This window comes from Protopterus annectens, chromosome 13.part0 (assembly GCF_019279795.1).
Source record: "Protopterus annectens isolate FY-2018-M chromosome 13.part0, PAN1.0, whole genome shotgun sequence".
Taxonomy (NCBI): Eukaryota; Metazoa; Chordata; order Ceratodontiformes; family Protopteridae; genus Protopterus; species Protopterus annectens.
Window position 1 is genome coordinate 1347284814 of NC_056747.1, and position 13803 is coordinate 1347298616.

Genomic DNA, 13803 nt, shown 5'->3' on the forward strand with positions numbered 1-13803 from the left:
TGTTTTGTAGCCATTCCTCGGGTAGAGAAGCCGTGACCTGTCCTATAGAATTCTCTTATGTTAGTTTAGCAGTCCCATGTATGTCTCTCAGTGCTTTTGTAGCCATTCCTCGGGTAGAGAAGCCGTGACCTGTCCTATAGAATTCTCTTATGTTAGTTTAGCAGTCCCATGTATGTCTCTCAGTGCTTTTGTAGCCATTCCTCGGGTAGAGAAGCCGTGACCTGTCCTATAGAATTCTCTTATGTTAGTTTAGCAGTCCCATGTATGTCTCTCAGTGTTTTGTAGCCATTCCTTGGGTAGAGAAGCCATGACCTGTCCTATAGAATTCTCTTATGTTAGTTTAGCAGTCCCATGTATGTCTCTCAGTGTTTTGTAGCCATTCCTCGGGTAGAGAAGCCATGACCTGTCCTATAGAATTCTCTTATGTTAGTTTAGCAGTCCCATGTATGTCTCTCAGTGCTTTTGTAGCCATTCCTCGGGTAGAGAAGCCGTGACCTGTCCTATAGAATTCTCTTATGTTAGTTTAGCAGTCCCATGTATGTCTCTCAGTGCTTTTGTAGCCATTCCTCGGGTAGAGAAGCCATGACCTGTCCTATAGAATTCTCTTATGTTAGTTTAGCAGTCCCATGTATGTCTCTCAGTGTTTTGTAGCCATTCCTCGGGTAGAGAAGCCGTGACCTGTCCTATAGAATTCTCTTATGTTAGTTTAGCAGTCCCATGTATGTCTCTCAGTGCTTTTGTAGCCATTCCTCGGGTAGAGAAGCCGTGACCTGTCCTATAGAATTCTCTTATGTTAGTTTAGCAGTCCCATGTATGTCTCTCAGTGCTTTTGTAGCCATTCCTCGGGTAGAGAAGCCATGACCTGTCCTATAGAATTCTCTTATGTTAGTTTAGCAGTCCCATGTATGTCTCTCAGTGTTTTGTAGCCATTCCTCGGGTAGAGAAGCCGTGACCTGTCCTATAGAATTCTCTTATGTTAGTTTAGCAGTCCCATGTATGTCTCTCAGTGCTTTTGTAGCCATTCCTCGGGTAGAGAAGCCGTGACCTGTCCTATAGAATTCTCTTATGTTAGTTTAGCAGTCCCATGTATGTCTCTCAGTGCTTTTGTAGCCATTCCTCAGGTAGAGAAGCCGTGACCTGTCCTATAGAATTCTCTTATGTTAGTTTAGCAGTCCCATGTATGTCTCTCAGTGTTTTGTAGCCATTCCTCGGGTAGAGAAGCCGTGACCTGTCCTATAGAATTCTCTTATGTTAGTTTAGCAGTCCCATGTATGTCTCTCAGTGCTTTTGTAGCCATTCCTCGGGTAGAGAAGCCATGACCTGTCCTATAGAATTCTCTTATGTTAGTTTAGCAGTCCCATGTATGTCTCTCAGTGTTTTGTAGCCATTCCTCGGGTAGAGAAGCCGTGACCTGTCCTATAGAATTCTCTTATGTTAGTTTAGCAGTCCCATGTATGTCTCTCAGTGTTTTGTAGCCATTCCTTGGGTAGAGAAGCCGTGACCTGTCCTATAGAATTCTCTTATGTTAGTTTAGCAGTCCCATGTATGTCTCTCAGTGTTTTGTAGCCATTCCTTGGGTAGAGAAGCCGTGACCTGTCCTCTAGAATTCTCTTATGTTAGTTTAGCAGTCCCATGTATGTCTCTCAGTGCTTTTGTAGCCATTCCTCGGGTAGAGAAGCCGTGACCTGTCCTATAGAATTCTCTTATGTTAGTTTAGCAGTCCCATGTATGTCTCTCAGTGCTTTTGTAGCCATTCCTCGGGTAGAGAAGCCGTGACCTGTCCTATAGAATTCTCTTATGTTAGTTTAGCAGTCCCATGTATGTCTCTCAGTGCTTTTGTAGCCATTCCTCGGGTAGAGAAGCCGTGACCTGTCCTATAGAATTCTCTGCTTCTTTCCGTTATTTCAACACCAGGATGTGAAATCTGAAACTCAAATGTCTGTCATTATTTAATAGGTTCATAGGTTCATAGCACATTACTAGGTTATTGGCCCTCGGGCCTTAGAAACCTAGCCATGTTCATAGGTTCATAAATTAGTACTAGGCTAACTGCCCTTGTGAGACATTTTAAGCCTAGCCAATTACCCCATGTGAGAATCAAACCCTGCACCTTTTGTCTGTAAGGTAAACACCTTAACCATTCCACCAACCTCCCACCCTTATGTTAGTATAGCTATTTAGCTAGTTTATGTTATGCCCTTGTTCCCTTATTGACCAAGTTGCATGGTCAATATTTGCAGCACAAGTCTGTCATCAGCACTGACTGCCCTTATCCAAGAGGGACATAAGTGATACCCTCAGGGTAAATTTACGGTCTTCCATCCAGCTGTCTAAATTACACTTAAATAGGGTCATTGAAGAACTCTGTTTTATGTGAATTTGTAGTTTGTTCCAGAGGCGTGGCAATCTCTGGGAGACATATCTGTCTCTCCAGCATGTCCTGTTAATGTCATAGGCTAGATTAAGCTGAGAAATATGCAGGTTTCTGATGCTGTACATACAAAAGAGAACTCTGTACTCTATTAGTTGCCTGACGAGGGATTAGTAGAGGGGAGTTATAACATCCTTAGTGCTGGATGCGATGCCCTTAATTATGCAATGTATAATGCAGAAGGCCTTCCTTACCACTGCGGACATGTGGTGATTGAAGTTAAGGCTGCTATCAACCTGTGTTCCCAATTGGATCAGCACAAGAATTGAGCTAAGGGGGGGTACTGTTAATATTGTAATTTGCAGGGACCCCCCCCCCCTTTGCCAAATGGGAAGATAATGAATATTTGTGTGTTTAGTTTAAGTCCACTGCTGCGGCTTTGGCACCAATCATTTGTCTGTCTAAGCCCTTTTTGTAGTATGTCAATATCACTGGGGACTCAATGACTGCACCCACTTTGCAGTCATCGCTGAACTTGGTAAGCCACAGTCCATCTATTTTCACCTGGACTTCTAAAAAATAGATTCCAAACAGTAGAGGGCCCAGTGCAGATCCTTGTGGTATGCCGCTGGCAACTGGTCTGCTGGTAGAAGTGGAATCCACAACTTTGACTGTATTCATTCTGTCGGCGAGCCAGTTGGCTACCTATCTAGTGATATACAGGTTAATTCCCAGTTTTTTTTTTTTATTTCTCCATATCTTTTGGGTTTCTAATGCCATTTCCTAAGTCAAAGTAAGATTTAAGTTCATGAAATTAATATTGTTTCAATCTTTGATGTCAGCCAGAAGTGCTCTTTACAGCACTCGCAATATGCCCAGTAATGACTCCTTCTGCAATTCGTATAATGTTACATGTATTGGTAACATATCTAAATACAGTTGTAGATTCTTTTTATAAGACCCATTGCTCCTACTACTATTGGAACTATCTGCGTATCTTTTTTCCACATTGCTCTCATTTCTGCCTGCAAATCCTGAAATGGTATGACTTTGTGTCTCTCTGTATGCAATATGCTATAGTCACTGGGTGTGGTGATTTCAATTATCAATGCTACTTTTGTCTTTTTTTTCTGGACCACTATATCTGTTTTTTTAGGATCTGTCTTTTGAACTGTTGGTAATGGGTGATCCCATGTGATATAAACATCATCATTTTCTAGTATTCTTTGTGGTTCGTATTTCCAGTGTTTTTCAGCCACTTCACTACTATAATGTTTGCATAATCCCTAGTGCAACAAACTTGTAACATTGTTATGCCTTTCAGCATACAGTCCTTCTGCTATTAGTATGTTGCAGCCAGTAATGAGGTGTGCATCTGTTTACAATTCTGTTTTACAAACCGTACATTTGTCTGTTTCTCCCACATGTTCAATGGACTTTGTAAACCAACATCTACATAGCCCACTATCTTGTTGTTGTTGTTGCTGTTGTGTCTTTTGGCTTTTCCCGGTTAGGGGTCGCCATAGTGGAACTCCAGTCCGCTAATGCTTAGCAGTAGATTTTTACATGCTGAGTTGCCGGCTCTGACACACAACCTTCAATGAAGGTACGCCCATTCACGCATGTCTCCACACAGAAGATGCTCTTGCTGAGAATCGAACAAGGCAATGTCTTACTGTGAGGCGACAACGCTGCCTCAGAACCACCACCGCAGTATAGCCCACTATCTTTTACAGCCAACAATTCCTAGCTGGGTGAGTTTCTCAATGATGCCTGAGTCAGGGATTATGTCAAAAGCCTTGGCTATGTCATGATAGGCACTCTGTACTGTTTTGCCTTCATACAGGGCTTTGGTGACATTCCTGAAGAAGCCCACCATGTTTAATAAGCATGATCACTAAGAGCAGCTGTACCCGCCGTGATCATCCAGTGTTTTGGATTTCTTGGTTTTAGTGTTTTCTATCATTCGGTTTTAATAAGCATGATCTACCATTAGTAAAGCCAAACTGGGTCAGGTCAAGAGTTTGAAGGCCACCTATGTCTTTGTTGATAGGGTTCATGATGATTCTCTCCATAAGGCTGGTCAGGCTTATGGATTTATAGTTTCCAGGGTTGGCAGCTGGACCCCCTTTGTGCAAGGGGATGGACCTTTATCCTCAGTGACTCACCAGAAAATCACAAATTCTATAAGGAACAGACAAAAAAATGAAGCAAAATATGGGCAGTTGAGAGGTACGATCCTTAATGATATCAAGCAGCCCTCTCAGATGCCTGTCATATAGAAGAGAGGTACGATCCTTATCGATACCAAGCAGCCCTCTCAGATGCCTGTCATATAGAAGAGAGGTACGATCCTTATCGATACCAAGCAGCCCTCTCAGATGCCTGTCATATAGAAGAGAGGTAAGATCCTTATCAATACCAAGCAGCCCTCTCAGATTCCTGTCATATAGAAGAGAGGTACGATCCTTATCGATACCAAGCAGCCCTCTCAGATGCCTGTCATATAGAAGAGAGGTACGATCCTTAACGATACCAAGCAGCCATCTCAGATGCCTGTCATATAGAAGAGAGGTGCGATCCTTGGGACTGGATGGTGTCCCCGGCTGTGTGCTCCACGAACTCAATGAGGAATTAAACCCGCAGTTAGGACAGCTGTTTAATCTTAGCCTCACCTCAGGATACATACCCAAGGAGTGGCGCACGGCGACTGTGGTCCCACTTCACAAGGGCGGTGCCTCCACCGACCCTGGAAATTACCATCCCATTAGCTTGACAAGCCTTATCTGCAAAGCCATGGAGAGGATCATAATGGAACTCATAAATAAAGACATAGGGAACTTGCAGACTTTGGATCCAACCCAGTTTGGCTTTGTCAAAGGCAGATCATGCCTTTTAAACTTGGTTGACTTTTTCGAGACAGTCACCAAGGCCATTGATGAGGAAAGGCAGTCCATACAGCCTACCTTGACCTGGCAAAGGCCTTCGACACAATACCCCACTCAGGTATCATCGAAAAACTCATCAGCTTGAATGTAAACCCATACATCACAAGATGGGTTGAAAATTGGCTAAGTGACAGAACCCACAGGGTCAGAGTTGCTGGAGCCATGTCAGACTCAAAGCCTGTCACAAGTGGTGTCCCACAGGGCTCAGTCCTGGGTCCACTCATGTTCGGCATCTACTTTTCTGAAGTACAAGCAAACACAGGAGGGTTATGGCTGACAAAGTTTGCAGATAACTGCAAACTGGGCGCCATAGTCGAAAACACATCTGACACAGATATCCTTCAGAAGGGCCTCACAGAAATGGATAACTGGTGCCAGAGCCATGGCCTAAAGTTAAATGCCAAGAAATGCATAGTCATACCCTTCGGGAAAAACAAGGTTACCCCTAGCTACCATATAGGTGGCAATCCACTGAGCACAGAAGAAGTCATCAGGGATCTGGGGACCCAGGTTGACAGTAGCCTTTCATTTGACACTCATGTTGCTAAAGTAGTTAGGAAAACCTTCTACATTGCCCACCTGATCATGAAGGGATTCACATCTAGATCAAGGGAGGTCATCGTCCCCTGTACTCATCACTCATTAGACCTATGATTGAGTACAATGCCCCATTCGGAATGTATCTGACCCGACACCTGCAGCAGCTGGAAAGGCCCCAAAAGTTCCTCACCAAAAGGATAAAGGGTCTCAAAAATATGTCTTATGCTGCCCGACTGAAAGAACTCCAGCTCTATTCAGTCTCATACCGCTTGCTCAGAGGTGACCTGTGCTTGACATATAAGGCCATGTCAAACCCTGATTTGATGAATATGCTTCACCTCAAAAAATCTAGATCCCTCAGAACCACAAGGGCGGGAGACTTAAACCTTGACACGGTTATTAATAGAACGTGCTGGAGGGACAGATTCATCACCCAGAGACTCCCTATGCTGTGGAACAAAATCCAGGTACATGTGAGGCAGAGCACCTCGCTGGCCTTGTTCAAGAGGAATCTTGACCAATGGATGGGGGATCGCAGATATACCCCAGGGATTACTTCAGTGTCACTGCTTGACAGAGGCACAGCAAAATAATAGGCATAGTTTTATTCAAACTAAAGGGGTGGCGAAAGCCAAATAACTATGGGCTAGGCTTATAAATGCCCTTGGGCAGATAGCCTAGTATGAACCTATGAACCTATGAACCTATGAACAATACCAAGCAGCCATCTCAGATGCTTGTCATATAGAAGGTTAAATGAAGTAAACCCAGTTAAAGCTTATGCTGCACTTTGACTGCAGATGTTAAACAGGGTAACAAATGGTCCTACTAGGTCAAGTCACCATGAATTACTTTCCTGAGAATGGCTTCCTGTGTTTTATTAAACCATTCTAGTAACCCATCAGTCTGGGGATGGTAGACAGATGTCTTCAACGACTGACATAACATATACACTCCCCCTCACATACGGGGAGCCCCTTGATCGGTATCTCACGACTGACATAACATATACACTCCCCCTCACATACGGGGAGTCCCTTGATCGGTATCTCACGATGGACATAACATATACACTCCCCCTGACATACGGGGAGTCCCTTGATCGGTATCTCACGATGGACATAACATATACACTCCCCCTCACATACGGGGAGTCCCTTGATCGGTATCTCACGACTGACATAACATATACACAACCCCTCACATACGGGGAGTCCCTTGATCGGTATCTCACGATGGACATAACATACACACTCCCCCTCACATACGGGGAGTCCCTTGATCGGTATCTCACGATGGACATAACATATACACTCCCCCTCACATACGGGGAGTCCCTTGATCGGTATCTCACGATGGATACCTCTTTCAGAGAATAACAGTGCCAGTTCTCTGCTACTAGCCTTGACATTAACATTGTGTAAAGGTACAACTTCTGCAAATTTGAAGGTAAATGGTAGGAATAGGCACTGATACTCTTTGCTAGAAATTGTTAATGATCCATAGATTTACATAACAATACATTCAAATGATAACATATTTTATATATATATATATATATATATATATATATATATATATATATAGCTATATACATATGGGATCCGTACAGATCCCCAACTGCACTTTCTACCGAAACATTAGTCGGCGAGCATACTTAGCCGAAAGTGCTGTTTACTGAAGCAGCACTTTCGGGTAAGTATGCTTCCTGTGCCAGTTATACTACGGTGTGGATAAGCAGAGCATAGCAGTAGATTTAATGTTTTTTTTTTTAAAACATACTTTAATGAAAGCACTTTTTCGGTGAAAGCATGTTCGGTAATTATGCATTCGGATACTTGATCTTTCAATCAAAAGTCCTAGAGCCATATATATATATATATATATATATATATATATCGCATTTATATCACTTTATCGAAAGATGAAAATAGCAAACGCTATTTCATTGGCCCCAAAACATCAAAACATGAAAATACCGAACATTCAGAACCGCAAATTTTTTCCCATGGAAAAAATTTGCTGCTCCGAAACACATACACACAAGACAAGCACATCAAACAAACAGCATCCACACACATACACTTAAATTCCTGCATTTAACACTACACTAAACTAAACATACACTACTATCTACCCACTTACCTTAACCCAAACCCTAATCCTAAGGTCTGTCACTATCGCACACTCACCTAACCCGCGCCCTAACCCTAACTCACTTAACTCGCCCATAACCCTAACGTACAAACAATCACACACTTACCTGAACACAACCCATAACTTTCCACCACAGCGCTAAGAATAGTGAAGCCACAGAAGCGGCCAACCGAATTCTTTCCCGAGGAAAGAATTTGCTGTTCTGCAGCTTCGCTATTCTTAGCATTCGCTGAATAGTGTTCGATATCAGAACATTCGAAGTTTTAATACTTTGATGTTCTGATATAGACCCTATATATATATATATATATATATATATATATATATATATATATATATATGTATATACACACACACACACACACACACACACACACACACACACACACACACACACACACACACACACACACACACACAGACATACATACAGACAGATAGATTTATGGCAATAGAACACAAGGGCAATAAAAGAAAGTCATATGGAACAAAGGATCATTTGTTGTTTAAGAAAGTCATACTGGAGAACAGTAAAAAGGGAAGAATTTAAGTGTGGCATGGATTTACTATAAAAAGCATTTGATAGTATCCCACATTCATGGATAAAAGAGTGCTTAAAAATGTATAAGATACACTCCACACTGATCAACTAGATTACAGTGACCACAAAACAGTGGCAGACCACTTTGCAATTAAGCCATGATAAAGGACAGATTATTATCCTAGAGATAAAAATTCAAATGGGGATGGTGACTCTCTGTCACCATTGCTATTCTGCCTTGCCATTGACCCATTAATCTATTTGCTTAACCACTTAGGCCATGGCTACATTTTGGCTCCTAAAAACAACAAAGTGTAAAGACTTCTCATCTTCTCTTTGTCGATGATTTAAAACTATATATCCTCAGATGAGGGACTGAAAGCACAGCTACAGGCTGTCAAAATTTTTTCAGATGATATACGAATGTTATTTGGTCTTGATGAGTGTACAAAAGCAACCTTTAAAGCAGAAAAACTGCAACATCAGGAAAACATCAGTTTGGGACAAGAATGTTGTATAAAAGAACTTGAGCAAGAGAGACTGTATAAATATTTGGGAACTGATGAAGGATCAACAATAAAACACGAACAAATGCAAATAAAACTTAGTAAGGAGTACTTTAGAAGACTTCAATTAATTCTGAAATCAGCATTGACATCTAGGAACAAAATCCAAGCTTTAAACCAGTTTGCTCTTCCTGTCCTAACTGACAGTTTTGGAGTGATTGACTGGCCCCAAAATGTGTTGGATAGATTAGATAGGAAAACAAGAAGGATGCTTCATGCTCACCAAGTCATTTACAAAAATCAGTGCATACCAAGATTATATATTCCCCATTCTGAAGGCGGGATGGGTTTCCTTGAAATTGATAACATGTATAGATCTGCAGTTGTGGGACTCCACACATATCTGCTGACCTCACAAAACCCAGATGTAGTGAAAGTCTTGAAACATAAGAAGAATAAATCTAAGATGACTTATTTGCTTAATTTAGCAGAAGCATATCAGCATCAAACAGGAATGGAAATCACAGCAGAAGTAGATAGAAATCAGGCAGCAACTGAATGTGCCAAAAAAAAGAATAGAAGGTGAAGGACCAGATGAGAATGCAGGAAATGTGGAAAAAGCATAAATATAGTTGCAAATATAGAAAACGTCTGGAAGAACCTCACGTTGATGAGGAATGAACACCATAATGGTTAAAGAGAGGTGCATTCAAACCAAGAGATGAAAGGTTAATATTAGGAGCCCAAGATAGTGGGCTACATATATGCTGGTTTACAAAGTCCATTGAACATGTGGGAGAAACAGACAAATGTAGGTTTTGTAAAACCGAATTGGAAGTCTCATTGCTGGGTGTGACATACTAATGCTGGAAGGACTGTATACTGAAAGGCATAATAATGTGGCAAGACTGCTGCACTGGGGATTGTGCAAACATTATGGTACTGAAGTGGCTAAAAAACACTGGAAACATGAACCACAAAACATTATAGAAAAATGATGAAATTTACATCATATGGGATCACCCATTACCAACAGTTCAAAAGATAGATGCTAGATAAACTGGATATAGTGATCCAAGGAAAGAAAACAAAAGTAGCATTTATCATTGAAATCGCCACACCCAGTGACTACAGCGTCTTCTGTACAGAGAGACACAAAATCATAAAATTTCAGGATCTGCAGGCAGAAATGAGAGCAACGTAGAAGAAAGATACCCAGACAGTCCCAACAGTAGGTGGAACAACAGGTCTTATAAAAAAAAATTTACAATCGTATTTAGATATGTTACCAATACATTTAGCCCTGTACAAACTGCAGAAGGAGTCATTAATGCACACATTGTGAGTGCTGTGAAGAGTATTTTGGCTGACTTCAAAGACTGAAGCAATACTAATTTCATGAACTTTAATCATACTTTGATTTAGGAATGGGGGTCCTTTCCCATCATAGTATTAGAAACCCAAAAGATTTGGAGAAATTAAAAAGATAGATAAACATATATATATATATATATATATATATATATATGTATATATATATATATATATATATATATATATATATATATATATATATATATATATATATATATATATATATATATATAGGTTTACTATCACATAGTTGATCACACTTTGTGCAATCAATATATGTGCGAAACTCAGTCAGCAGAACCGTAAGTGTGATTACTACATTGTCGAACCATACAATAGCGAACATTTGCTATAGCAAGGCTCAACATTGCAGCGCAGATCGCACTATAGTGGGGATCGGGAAATGTACCCTTTCCCTCAGTGTAATGCGATCTCAGAGTTTGTATATAACTAGGGGGGATGTGGGGCTGCGGGGGGTGGTGCAATGTTTTACAATGTTGAGTGGATGCATGCATTTCAGCAAAGTCGGCATATTCAACATTCGACTTTACTGAAATGCTCAGTTCGATATTTACTCTGTTTGGTGTTCTGATTTCTGAGCAATTTGTTCGGACATCTTCAAACTTGAGCACAGTGCATTTGAGTATGTGATAGTAAACCATATATATTATATATATATATATATATATATATATATATATATATATATATATATATATATATATATATATATATATATATATATATATATATGGGTGACTTGGTCGGCATTTCATATAATCGACTATTTATTTGGTTGACAGTTCATTTGATCGACAAGCATTTTAGGCCCCCCACACCCCCCAATGTGGGGGGCTGTGCCCCCCCCCAACTATATATATCAACTCCAGGGTCGCACAACATTGGGGAAGGGGGCAAATGCTTGTCGATCAAATGAACTGTCGACCAAATAAATAGTCGATTATATGAAATGTCGACCAAGTCAGGTAGACCATATATATATATATATATATATATATATATATATATATATAGATATAGATATAGATATATATATATATATATATATATATATGTATACATACATATAGATATAGATATATAGATTCATAATAAAATTAGTTAACTTTATGGCTTTGTAGAGTATTTAATTCCATGCTGTGTATAAAGGTTAGTTTCTCTGATGATGTTCTGACAATAAAAACAAAAGCAGTCAAAACATCAGTTCTGCTCTGACCTCTCCTTTGAGTTTGTGAAGTTGTTTTGTGTATTTAGTTTTTCCTTCTTGTTTATTTTTAAGTTTCTCATTTTTTTAAGCAATATAGATAGAAAGATAGATAGATAGACATATATATATATATATATATATATATATATATATATATATATATATATATATATATATATAAGATAGATATACATAGAAATTGATAAATATGATCAGCTTCAGGATCAATGAACTTTTATATCCAGGATGGGGGTGTCTTTGTCTGGCATTTTGGACAAGTAGCTCATTCATTATATTTGTTCTGTCTCCTTTTCCAGGAGACCTTGTAACACATGACTATGAGTTATTTGCATTAGTAATATCCTATAAGGTTCTTGAATTAGTAATTTATGAAGACTTTTTTGTTTCTTTATTTACTCTGTATAGCAAATTATATTTTAACTCAAAATATAACTTAAAGTAAAGGAAATATTCTGCTTACTGTCTTCCCTTACAGCCCTGGTAATGTTCTCTCTCTTGCTCTGCTTACAGAACCATCCTCATATCGTGCCTTTTTAAAGCCTGTTCAACATGCCTTTCAGTCTGTTGACTTAAGAGCATGTATTCAGCAACCTATCCTGAGATAGAAGGTGTAGCTCCTACCCCTCAGAATACTTGGAGTGAGCTTCTTTAATAAATTAATAAATAAATAAATGTCTGCCACTGCAGGAGGTGGGGCTACACACAGACCACCTTTCTGACTATCAGCACAAGCCTCATAGGTTTTTCTCTTTTCTTTTACATTGCATTCTCCTTCCATAGTTTGAGTGGATACCACCCAGTCACTTCCTTTCCTTCTGCTGCAGTGTTACTGGAAAGCATATCTCATAATAATATGCATTGACAATTTCTGCTGTTTTCTTGCCTGGCAGAAACCTGCTGCATAGATATCACCTTCAGCTGCGTGTTCTGAGCTCTAAACTAGCAGGAAGAGGTAGACAGCTATGTGTTCTCCTCTTAATCTGACTTTCACACTGTGTTCTGAGGGTTCTCACTAAAGTGTCTTTTTTCCGTGTTCATATTAGTTTCTTTCACTGCTTTTTACTTCAGAATTTCCTGTCAGTTCTTCTATAGCTCCTAGTCTGACATTTGTTATTTTATGGGTTTTTTTTATTTCCATTTTGTTATCAGGGATGGTCTGGCTCCATTATACAGACAATTCCCTTTTCAGCAGAGGTTTGGTGAGAATGCTTCTCTAAACATACAGGATAAAAAACTATACGGAATATGATTTTCAAGTATGGCACATTACTACACATTAAATAGTTAGGAGAAAATGAATAAATTACAAGCTAATATATATATATATATATATATATATATATATATATATATATATATATATATATATATATATATATATATACTACAGCATGCATTTCTTAAAATTATGAATTTTTGCTGTTCAGTCAGTGGCATTGCTTCTGATAGGACACTTGATCTTTTATAATCTCTATCAACAATCAAATTCTACCTCCATTTGTAGTTTCAGTGCCAGCTTGTGTGTGTGTGTGTGTGTGTGTGTGTGTGTGTGTGTGTGTGTGTGTGTGTGTGTGTGTGTGTGTGTGTGTGTGTTTCCCACCATTCTTATAACTAATATTTGTAGCAGCTTGACACACTGTTCATAGGTTCTCCTCCTATCACATTTTCCATAGTGCTCTAAGGCAAGGTAAGTCTTCTTCTGATATTGCATTATCAGCTAATTCAATGGTAATAGCCATAAGACACAACAGGTTTCCTACAGCTGTTTGAATTTATGTATACATATAAGGAGTTACTCTTTAGGTCACTATGAATACACATTACCTTCTAATTTTTGGTTATTACTAATATTATGCTTAAGCATCAAGGAGTATTTGATAAGGGAAATACTGCTTCCAGAATCTACATCGGATATCCTTTTAAAAATTCAATACATTGTACTAGTTTGGTTTTAATAGAGTGACAGAGAGCTGACTCATTTATCCTGGATTTTGGAACAACCTCATTTAACTTTTTTGTAGCAGCACAGAACTTGGAACTGTGATCCCCCTCTGAAATTTGTAACAAACTAACACACTGAAAATGTAGTAGCTGCTATGTGACTGCGATGAACTGTG